Source organism: Clupea harengus, chromosome 17, assembly GCF_900700415.2.
Source record: "Clupea harengus chromosome 17, Ch_v2.0.2, whole genome shotgun sequence".
Classification (NCBI taxonomy): domain Eukaryota; kingdom Metazoa; phylum Chordata; class Actinopteri; order Clupeiformes; family Clupeidae; genus Clupea; species Clupea harengus.
The window spans coordinates 12,062,320-12,074,819 of NC_045168.1; the positions used below are offsets into that span (position 1 = coordinate 12,062,320).

A 12,500-nucleotide genomic window follows, 5' to 3' on the forward strand; every position below is an offset into this window, starting at 1 on the left:
TTGGTGTGTTCAGAACATTCTAGAACAACAGAGGCCTAGAACATTTGCTAGTGATGAAAGGGTAAGCGAGATAGAGACAGAGAGAGACGTAATTAGATTAGAAGTTCCATGACAACCCGCTCTGCCAGATCCAGACAGTTATTAGAGATGTTGCAAAACTTGCTGGCTTCCCGGCTTTTTGCAGTCTTTCTTCTCCACCCCTTGTCACACTCTTTTTAAGATATGCTTGTGAAAAGGCTGGCAGGAGGAAACAGGCAGTTACACACCAAAGGCTGGTCGTTTTAGCGTTCCAAGAGCCACATTCCTGTCTGCTGCAATCACTGAGACACAGGGAGCCCAGATTAAAGCAGTACAGAGCTCTGTCACCACCTCATCCCTCTCTCTCTCTCTCTCTCTCTTTCATTCAGTTGGTCTTCTAATACAGCCTTTCCCTCATTGGTGATGGAGAGTATCGTCAGTCTCCTTTCTCTCTCTGCATATGTTTGTGACTGCGGTGATGTAGATTCCCTCTCCTCTTTCTCTCTCCCCCCTCTCTCTCTTTCTTTCTTTCTTTCTTTCTTTGTTTCTTTGTTTCTTTCTCTCTCTCTCTGTCTCTGCATGTATTTGTGACGGTGGCGTTATAGATTCTGTTTCTCTCTGTCTTTCTCTTTCTCTCTCTCTCTCTCTGTCTGTGTTTGTGACAGTGGCGTTATATATTCTCGCTCACTCTTTCTCTCTCTCTCTGTCTCTACATGTGTTTTGTGACAGTGGTGTTATAGATTCCCCCTCTCTGTGTGTGTGTGTGTGTGTGTGTGTGTGTGTGTGTGTGTGTGTGTGTGTGTGTGTGTGTGTGTGTGTGTGTGTGTGTGTGTGTGTGTGTCTCAGTAGCTGATGTATTGCGCGTGGGAGGGTCGCTGGTGTAATCTGGTAATGCAGCAGCGCTACTGCAGGTGACTCGCGCTCCATTAAACAAGATCGATGGAGGAGCTGCGCTCGCTCCAGCTCCCCTCTGGGCCGCCCGGGGGAGGTGACACCCAAACACGCACATTTCTCTTCCCCTCGTCTTCTCCTCCCTCTTCTCCTCCTCTCGTCTCTATTTTTCACTTCTTCTTCTTCTTCTCTCCATTCCCTTCCCCCCCTCCTGTCTTCAGTGCAGACGGAGATAGGCCTAGCATGTGCTTCATCCTCTGATCTGGTCTGTCTTGACTCTTAGGAGCAGGGTGGTATTGCGCCGTGTTTGCTTAACAGAAAACCATGTGTCCCACTGAAGACAAATGCTAAGTGATTCAGAAGAGTTTGTGAGGTGTGCACAGCAGGGAGAGCCTAGCGTAGATCTATGGAGGCAGCAGGCCTGAAGAGCAACGATAACGGCCTGTCATTCGACTAGTTCTGTCGACTCTACGGGATCAGATTAGAGATAACGGCCTGTCATTCGACTAGTTCTGTCCACTCATCGGGATCAGATTAATTCCTTCTGAATGTTGCCTGAAACCAAGACATCACTGCAGTCACCATGCCAGTCACCGTGCCAATCACCATGCCAGTCACCGTGCCAATCACTGTGCCAGTCACTGTGCCAGTCACCACCATGCCAGGTGTGTAGTCCATGACGTCATGTCTGTGGCCTAGTTGTGAATGTAACAGCTCAATACGAATGGATGCAGTGCAACAACAACAAGCAAGCTGTGTGGTTGTGCCACAGGTATTACCCCTCGCTGGTGACTGGCACGGTGACTGGCTGTGCTGGCAAGCTGTGTGGTTGTGCCACAGGTATTACCCCTCGCTGGCATTATGATCATGGCAGGATGGCAGAGCAGAGCATCTGTCATGTGTTACTCGTGATCCTGTTGTCATGGCACGCCCTTGCCAAATGAAGCGTTAATCAGTGCCATCAGTTATGGCAGCCACCCAGGCTTTGGCCGTGCGTGGGGCCATCTGTTGTGACTTTTGCTGTGGTTTCGCCAAGGGGCCAGTTTGAGTCAGAGAGTCCGTATGGTTGCTTAGGCTGATGCTGCACCAGGTAAAGACCATAGATGGCAGGGCAGGCAATGGAGCCCTCAAACCCCCCAAAGGGCCAGTCTGTTGCCCAGATGCCTTCACAAGGCACTGATCATACATGATTTTCTATTTGATTTTCCGCTGACTCCTGCCTGCGTAGGACCTGTGTGTACGTGTGTGCGTGCGTGCATGTGCATGTGTGTGCGTGCGTGGGAGGGTGTGTTTGTGAGGGAGTGTGTGTGCGTGTGTGCGTGTGCGTGTGCGTGTGTGTGTGTGTGTTTGAGGGAGTGTGTATGTGTGTATGAGGGAGTGTGTGTGAGTGTGAGTGCCATCCACATGACGTATGCGTTACCTGTGGAGGAATGTTGACATGTATTTGGCATATAAGAGAGAGTCCGTGATCATGAGACCTCGGAGAGAGAAGGTCTAATCATTACAAAAAACATACAAGTCTGTCACTGTACACACATGATATCGGAAACATATTTGACCTGAATTCTTTCTAGACACGCGGGATGTAAAAACACACAGATTGTTTTCAGTGCACATGTAATAGAACATGAGCAACTCAATGGAAACCTGTGTGTGTGTGTTGCGCGTGTGTGTGTGTGTGTGTGTGTGTGTGTGTGTGTGTGTGTGTGTGTGTGTGTGTGTGTGTGTGTGTGTGTGTGTGTGTAGGTCTCTTAAAGCTGACGGTGATAGCAGTTAAACAGCAACATTGTATTTGTTCTAACTACTGTGAGTTGCTCATAGAACAAAGGGGCCTACATGGCCATGTAGTTGTATCATTGGAAATGATTTTGATGTCTTAGCTGAACGCATAGATACAGTATGTACTTCTTACAAGTAACAAGTCTTTTATTGTCAGATGCACAGAATGACACAGGGTCAGACTGGGCACTGAAATTCTTAGGACAAGGCACCGCACAACAACCTACCATAACATATATTAAACATAGTATAACATAACATGACATACACTCTGTACAAGTACTCTGAACATAATTTACACGTGTTAAACATATAATAATCTATACATATAATGATAACATGTAATAACCTTACTAAATATACAAGATAAATATACAATACAGTATGCTAAACCTATAATAACCTATACATATAATACTAACATATATACATATAACATATAATACACATATAATAATCTATGCTAACCTAGTAAACCTATACTAACCTACAAACAAATCCAGTGTGGGAGTTAAAGGTAGTGCAATATTTCTGATACAATATTACTGCTAGTGCAAACAGTAAGTTGAAAGTGACAGTGTATGTAAGTGTAGTGCAAACAGTAATGTGTAAAATACACCCAAATAATGAGGTGGAGTTCATGAGTGCTGTGTGACACACACACACACACACACACACACACACACACACACACACACACACACACACACACACACACACAGATGTTGCCCAGGTCTTTTATATGTTGTTCATATTCCGCCACTAAAGGGTCATCGGTATTAAGTGTAGTAGTAACACTTTTACTCTAACTTCTGCTAACTTTCACAGCTAGCTTCTGGTCTTGAATTGAAGTTTGGGTTTCTTTAGAGTAGAACTGTGACTTTTTTTATAGCTGAGAAAACACTGGAAAAAGTAATGTTGTAGTACAGGTTCTGTCCCCCCCCCTCTCTCTCACACACACACACACACACACACACACACACACACACACACACACACACACACACACACACACACATACACAGAGAGAGAGAGAAAGAGAGAGAGAGAGACAGATAGACAAGAGGAAATAAGAGGTGGTCTCGCCTTACATTAGAAAACACACACACATGCACGCAATGCTAAAAAGAATATGGCTAACATCAGTGACACGTCCCCGGTAATGACCCCTTCCTAAATCTCTCTCTCTTTAACATACACACACACACACACACACACACACACACACAGATTTCTTAATAAAATTCCTGCCGTCACTGGAGTAGGTTGTGAAACAGAAGGAGCGTGTGGCGGAGAGAAGAGCATCTTAATCTGACAGGTGAAACAGTCCGTCTGAACACATGGAACACATCAACACACTCCTGGCACTGCCACACACACACACACATACACACACACACACACACTCAAACACACACAGAAGACAGGACAGCGAGAGCATTCAGAGAGAAGGAAAAGTGGCTATACAGTGGACATTGGGGGGACGTGAGAGAATGAGAAGAGACAGAGACATGTAGGAAGAGAGAAGAGAGGGGGATGAAGGAGGGATGGAGACGACGTGGACTTAAAGCAGAGGCCTTTCATCTGTTTCATCTGTGACTCCTCTCACACACACACACACACACACACACACACACACATACACACACACACACACACACTCATGCACACAGGCCATACAGACATACACTGCATACAATCATTTGTCTCAGTTAGTCGATGTGTATGTGAAGTGAAATATCTACTTTCTGAGCTTTGCCAAATGAGACCTCCACTTTACAGCTTCACCTTTGAGATGGACACACACACACACACACACACACACACACACACACACACACACACACACAGAGGACAGGGGATGTATCAGCATTTGGGCCACTTTAGAACGCCTCTCCCCGTCAATTAAAGTGGAGTTAGCCTAAAGTCTTGCAGCGCACTGTTCCTCTGCCAAGACTTCACTCCTGAGGCAACTACAGGAAATATAATACAATTCCAATTCCCACCTGCACCAGGTGTATGCCGGTTTCACACACACACACACACACACACACACACACACACACACACACACACACACACACACACACACACACACACACACACACACACAGACACACACAGACTTACTACCAGGGGTTACTGGGAGTGTAAACTGTAACCTATAGTGAGTGTTGTCTTATTCGCACTACAGCTAGTTTTATGACCTTGCGAAGAAGTAATATATTATAGTCTAGCTTTCTAAAGTACACTTTAATTTCATAAAGATGTATAAAAGTGTGCTATTTTGTTACCTGTTGGAACTAAATTGGTCTTCTGTCGTATCCTGTGGCACTTTCTCTTGAGTAGACTATGAGCACACACTGTCTGTAGACTTACAGGAAGTGCATTTAAGACAAAGAAAAACATGCATTTTGGGGTCATCGGGAAAAATGTTTTTCATATCATAGCTATCTTTTGTTCCACGTTTCTTTGTTGCTTTCTCAGTGTCCATCTTTGTCTTTGTGGCTTATCTCAATGTCCATCTCTCTTCATTTTGTCACATTAGATTTTCTCACATGCACGCACACATGCACGCACACACACACACACACGCACACATGCACACATGCACACACACACGCACATGCACACACACACGCACATGCACACACACACTCACATGCACACACACACTCACATGCACACGCACACACACACTCACACGCACACACACACTCACACGCACACACACACTCACATGCACACACACACACACTCACACACACACACACACACACACACATGCGCACACACACACACACACACACACGCACACACGCACACACACACATGCACACACACACACACACACACACCAGCACGCTCCATGATCTCTCTGAGCCCTGCCCCTGGCCCAGTGCAATAAAAGTCTGATCTGCTGTGATGCTGGCATCTGATGCGGGGATAGACTCGTAAGCCTGGTCCTACCCTGGGCTCGGCTGGTGCTGCCTGCGGTTAGCGCACTAGCGGCCTCAACCCCTCAGAGTGCTGTGTTTATTATTCCACACCGAACCAGACCCCCCCTCAGGGAGGTGGACGGGGTTGTACACCTGCAAACTATAAATGACCCCCCCACCCCCCACCCATCCTTCTTTGGACAGTTGCCACTACTCTCTTTACTCTCTGTAGCCATAGCGCACGATGAAGTACTGCTGTAAGGAACGCGTTATAACAGCAAATGACAGTTATTAATGCATTATTACACATGTGATGCAAATCTTTATTTAAAACTGTCCATTGGATACCTAAAATGAAGGGGAATTAATTTCCGTAATACATGGGATGTTTTGAGTGGGTGGGTGTGTATGAATAAGGTAAATGACAGAATAGGACGATCAGTCCTTTACTAGCAGATTTCAGTGCATCACTGTAACCTCCTGTGGAGCTGGGTTGGACCCTACACTCCCCCTAGTGGCTGCTTGCTGTGTGTTACAGTGCCATGGGGCAGAGATGTGTGTTCTGATGGGTCACATTGGCCCAAAGCCCAGCTGCCCTGTGATGGAGGACACCTCAGGGATCAGGGCTCCCAGTCGGACCCCTCTCCACCATTCGACTGAATTGAGAGAAACGGTGTGTGTGCGTGTCTGTGTGTGTGTGTGTGTGTGTGTGTGTGTGTGGTTGCTTACACGGATAAATACACACACTAGAAACGCACCAAATGAAGATCAGTGTGTGATCTGAGACAGACAGACAGACACACAGACAAAGACAGACACACAGACAGACAGTCGGACACACAGACACACACAGACACACACACACACACACACACACAGACACGCACACAAGTTACAAGTATTTTATTTGTCAGATGCACAAAATGACACAGGGTCAGACTGGGCACTGAAATTCTTATGACAAGACGCCGCCCAAACCTACCATACCATAACATCACATACTATAACATAACAAACCATGACGTACACTCTGCACAAGTACTATGAACATAATTTACACATAATAAACATATAAACATATAATAACCTAAATAACCTTACTCAATATACAAGATAAATATACAATACGATGTGCTAAACATATACCAACCTATACATATAATACTAAATACACACAGACACACTCACACACAGAGACAGACACACACACACACACACACACACACACACAGACACAGACACACACAGACACACACACACACACACACACACCATGCTTGAGTGAGAGTGGCTTTAGCTCTCCCCTGAGGGACACACCCCAGCTCATCTGCTCCCAGCTACGTCGACCTCTGACCCCGCCCAAGTCCAAGATTACAGAGTTACATCGTTTTCTCCTCCCTCTCCCAGTTTGCCTGGGGTCAGTTCTTATGGCTTGGTTTAATGAGAAAGGTCAAAGAGGAGACTGGAAGAGCTGATCTTCAGTCAGCCAAGAAGAGCGCAGGGCTAGGGGAAGTGAGCCAGGTGGCCATTTTGGCTCCCCACATTCCCCGCTGTTGTTTACAATCCGGTAGCTTCCATAAATCACATGAATTAGCCACTTTAATAAAGACCACATGGTGCAGTAAAGCACTAGCGTGTTCCTGCCTTTATGAGTCATGAAACGGGATATTAGCTACACAAATGCTAAAGAGAGACAAGGTGCTCCTGCCAGTGTGTGTGTGTGTGTGTGTGTGTGTGTGTGTGTGTGTGTGTGTGTGTGTGTGTGTGTGTGTGTGTGTGTGTGTGTGTGTGTGTGTGTGTGTGTGTGTGTGTGTGTGTGTGTGTGTGTGTGTGTGTGTGCTCTCTCGTTACTCTTGGTCCTCAATCTCTGTATTTCTCCTCTCGTTTAAGAAATGCATCCATTCTTTTAATGATGCAGCTGGAAGTCTGCCTTGTTTTTGGGTGCGTGTGCCCAAGGTCGCCACACTCCTTTTCTCTTTACTCTCCTCTCTGTTCTCCTCTTTTCTCTCCCTTTTATTCTCTTCTTGATCACTCATCTTTCCTAATCTGTCATTCAGCTCTCAGTTGTTACCTTAGTTACCATAGTTTCTGTGTTTTGTCTGGGCTGACAGCTGTTTGGATTAGTCTGCCTTCAGGAGTGATGTGTGAGGACGGTGTTACGGTTTATTATCGAACCTTCTGTTGTGTTTGATCCAAAGTAAGGGAAGTGGAGCTCCTTTACCTGTGTAAACCCACACAAAGCCCATTGCACCAGCAAGACTACACACTCTTTCTCTCTCGTGTGTGTGTGTGTGTGTGTGTGTGTGTGTGTGTGTGTGTGTGTGTGTGTGTGTGTGTGTGTGTGTGTGTGTGTGTGTGTGTGTGTGTGCATAGTGACAGGCCCCAAACTGGACTTATGATATTCCTCTCACTCACCTCTTTTTGACAGGTTGATGAATTCTATCCATAATGAGCTAAGACACACACTTTCCATCCAGAGTGCGCACACACACAGACACACACACACACACACACACACGACTGGCCCCTCTCAGTGCTTCTGGGTAAACAAGGAACTCTGTCTACCCTACTTGTCATCTGTCTGCCACTTACCCCTGAGCCTGCCACTGCTCTCGGTGTGTGTGTGCGCAAGTGTGTGCGTGTGTGTGATGAGGTGTTCTGTTGGAGTTATTGGGTCTGATCGGTTCCCCGGGTTCCGACACCTGATCCGTCCGGTCGAGTCCGATGGAACCGGAAGAGTTGCAGAGGTTACAGCCATTTTTACTCCTATTTTTATAGCACAGACATAAAGCAGGCTCACGTACACACACACACAGACACACACACACACCGAACACACACACACGCACATGCACCCTGTGCAGTTACTCACTCGAAAAAGAAACACTATCCACCTCTGTGATCTCCATTTCACCCTTCATCAGTCTTCTCCCTCTCTCTCTCCCTCTCCCGCTCCCTCTTCCCTCTCTCTTTATTTCCCTCTTCATCACTCTTTCATTACTCTTCCTCTCTCTTGCTGACCCCCCCCCCCCCCCTTTTTCACAGCAGATCAGACTTTTCATGTATGGCTTTATTGTGATAACGTTTGTTCCTTCTGTTTTCCACTTTTTCCTCATGTATGACTTTTTATTTGTATGTGTGTGTGTGTGTGTGGTGTGTCTGTCTGTGTCTGTGTGTGTTTCCGGTGTTCCCAAGGAAAGGTTATCCGTTTGGAAAACAGGGACTGCCGTCTCGGCTCTGTGTGTGTGTCAGTCCTGTTTGTTTTCCCCATCACTGTGTTTTGCTAAGGACCACTGGGAGGTGGCTGGACTGGAGCTGAACTGGGCATGGTTGTCTCATGGGTCTCTCTCACACACATGCACACACACACACACACACACACACACACACACACACACACACACACACACACACCACATTCACACAAATACACACACACACCCACACACCCACACACATTCACACAAATACACACACACACCCACACACCCACACACACACACACAAATACACACACGCACACACACACACAAATACACACACACGCACACACACACACACACACACACAAACATCCTCACTCACTTTAACATAGACACAAATATCACACACACACACACACACACACACACAAACACAGGGGTTCATTGTACCATAGTTTTGCAACCAGCTCTGTGCTCAGACACATCGCTCATTCTCCTTTTCAAGTGACAGGATCTCTCAGTAATGATCTTGCCTCTACTTGAGAGAGCCTGTTCCAGCCAGCGGGGCCTGTTAGGCAGCCAGGAGCCCCTCACAGAGCTGGACAGCCCCGAGAAGTGCTGCGCTGGGCTGGGCTGGGCTGGGCTGCGCTGGGCTGCACTGGGCTGCGCTGGGCTGGGCTGCGCTGGGCTGGGCTGGGCTGGGCTGGGCTGGGCTGGGCTGGGCTGGGCTGGGCTGGGCTGGCTGGGCTGTGGTGCTGTGCTGTGCTGTGCTGTGCTGTGCTGTGCTGTGCTGTGCTGTGCTGTGCTGTGCTGTGCTGTGCTAGGCTGGGCTGGGCTGCACTGCGCTGGGCTGCGCTGGGCTGAGCTTCTGCAGAGGCTAGAGGAGGAAGCCCTGTGTTCATTCTCTGCCAGTCCACTAATGGCTCAGTGTCCATGGCCAGGCTGGAAGGTGCTCTTTCTCGCGAGACGTCTTGATGAGGCTCTCATCAGAGCGCCTTTCAGTGTCACAGGCTAATTCCCCCCCCTTCATTTCTTGCTCTCTTTCGCTCTGCCTCTCTATCCCTCTTCCCTGTTATATTCTATGTTGCTTCATTAGCATGGCTGGGTACATATAGTGTTGCCAAAGCCATCATCGCTTCTTCTTCTTATTTCTTTCACTTTTTCTCTCTATCTTTGCTACACCCCCCCCCCCCCCCCCCTCTCTACCTCCTCCAGTGGCTTGGACACACAGACTCTCTCCTGACGCTCGCTCCTCTGACAGACTGACTTTTTCCACATTGCGCACACAGAGGCAGCCAGAACACCTTTTCTTCTCTCCTCAGGGTCTCTCCTCCCTCCTTCTTTCTGTCCATGACATTCTCTCCATCTCCTTCTGAGCGCACTGGAATGTGTGCTATTGTGTGTGTGTGTGTGTGTGTGTGTGTGCAAGACAGCCTGGGTTGTAATTTAGGTTGCCTGGATGCCTGCATTCTCTGGCATAAGGACTTTGTGTGTGTGTGTGTGTGTGTGTGTGTGTGTGTGTGTGTGTGTGTGTGTGTGTGTGTGTGTGTGTGTGTGTGTGTGTGTGTGTGTGTGTGTGTGTGTGTGTTTGTCATCAGTGGTAACATCACAGAGAGAGAGAGACTGCAACTATCTCTACAGATGTCACTGGCTTGCATGCCTACAGAAGGGATAGGAACATTCCTCAGGCGTGTGTGTGTGTCTGCAGAGAACAGTACCATTCCAAAGGCTAATATGTTGTGTGTGTGTGTGTGTGTGTATTTGTGATTTATGTTGACACATGTGAAACACTTAATTGTATCTCTGGCTTGTTGTCTCGGATAATGGAGAGGTGTGTGTGTCTGTGTGTGTGTGTGTGTCTGTTGGTGAGATAGAAACAAGCCGTATTGCATATTGGGCTGGACGTTTGAGATAGTGTATGTCTCTTGGTAGACATGTATGTATGGATGTGTGTGTGAGTGTGTGTGTGAGTGTGTGTGTGAGAGCAGACTGGCTCGTATGTCTGGCTGATCTCCTGAGCTGATGCTGTGATATTGGTCGGGGCAGAGGGGCCGGCCCTCAGCAGGGACCGGAGCGGGGAGGTTTAGCAGGGTGCGTCTAACATGAGTCCCTGAACTTAATGCAATAGCCATCTGCTGAAGCTACACACAGCTGCAAAATAAACTTCTCAAGAAAGCAATCAAACACATGCACACACGTAGTCTGACACACACACACACACACACACACACACACACACACACACACACACACACACGTCTGTAAATATTCATACCTCAGTGTGTGTGTGTGTGTGTGTGTGTGTGTGTGTGTGTGTGTACAGACATAAACCATTGTGTTTATGTTTTTCATCTGTGTTTAGGGCAGTTTAAAAGTAATTGGCTGACAACAGGAGGCAGTCACATGTAAATGCTGTACTACTGAGCAGCGCTGCAGCATCATGTGGGGGAGACGTCTTCTCGCTCTCGCTGTGGCATCATGTGGGGGAGACGTCTCACACACACACACACACACACACATCCCCCCGTCCCCCCCGTCCCCCGTCCTCCTGGATGTGGGTGCTGATGGCTGTAATGCACAGTGTTTTATGGCTGCACAAGGGTCGACTGCAGCAGGACCTAAATCTCAAAAGCCTCCGTTACAACACATAGACCTGTAAAACAAGCCAGTTCCTGGCAAGTAAGAAGCGTGTGTGTGTGTGTACATGCGAGACGCAATCGTGACTAATACATTAGATGGGTGTGATAAATTCACAATTCACGGATTTATGAAAATCTGAGTGATAAACATCTTCCAGATTATGATACATCTGTAAATGTGTGTGTGTGTGTGTGTGTGTGTGTGTGTGTGTGTGTGTGTGTGTTTTGGCTGTAGTTTAACTTAAGATGAGTGTAATAAATTCTTACTGAATTGCAAACACTCCCTCAACCCTGCCGTGTTCCACTGATGCATTGCTGCTTAAGCTCGCTCATGGCAGAGGAGGAGGCCAAAGACACCATCCTGCCATATGTCTTGTAAGCTGGCAGTTCACTTGTAGAAGACATTTCATTTTTGCCAGCCAAGCAGAGGAATTATGTCTGAGTCTGAGGATTACAACAAAAAAGAAGAGTTACCCCATGCAACTCAAGTTAGGAATGTGTATGATGGTGGCAATTGCGATCTGACCATTTGAAATTGTAATGCTGTTGTTTTGCAGTGATTTGTGTGTGTGTGTGTGTGTGTGTCTGTCTGTCTGTCTGTCTGTCTGTCTGTCTGTCTCTGGTGCATCTGTGCATTTCCAAGCCAAACTTTCTTCATTTCTCTCAATGCTGATGAATCAGGAGAGAAACTGGGCTTCAGTTGGAGTCTGTCTGTGTGTGTGTGTGTGTGTGTGTGTGTCTGTGTGTGTGTGTGTGTGTGTGTGTGTGTGTGTGTGTGTGTAAGCATCTGAAGACCTAGAGGTTGCTTGGTTGCACACTTCAAGGAACACAGACAGCCAGAAAAACCAGATGGTTTAATTGCACGGCAACTGTCGTCGTTAACAACGTGCCGACAAACAAACTCATTTTCCAGCGGTTGCGCTTCCTCCGCTGTTTGTCTGCTGTGCGGTGCTGCGCTGCAGTGTCTGTTCCTCTGCGCTGTGGTGAACGAGTGAAACTAACCCACCATGTCCAACCTCTTCATCACTCTG

The 12,500-nt window shown here is 47.4% G+C and overlaps 1 protein-coding gene across 6 annotated transcripts in view; it reads left to right on the forward strand.

Moving 5' to 3' along the window:
* The window catches only part of mpp7a (membrane palmitoylated protein 7a), a 131,056-nt gene that overhangs the window by 49,874 nt on the left and 68,682 nt on the right, over window positions 1-12,500 (forward strand). The window lies entirely within an intron of this gene.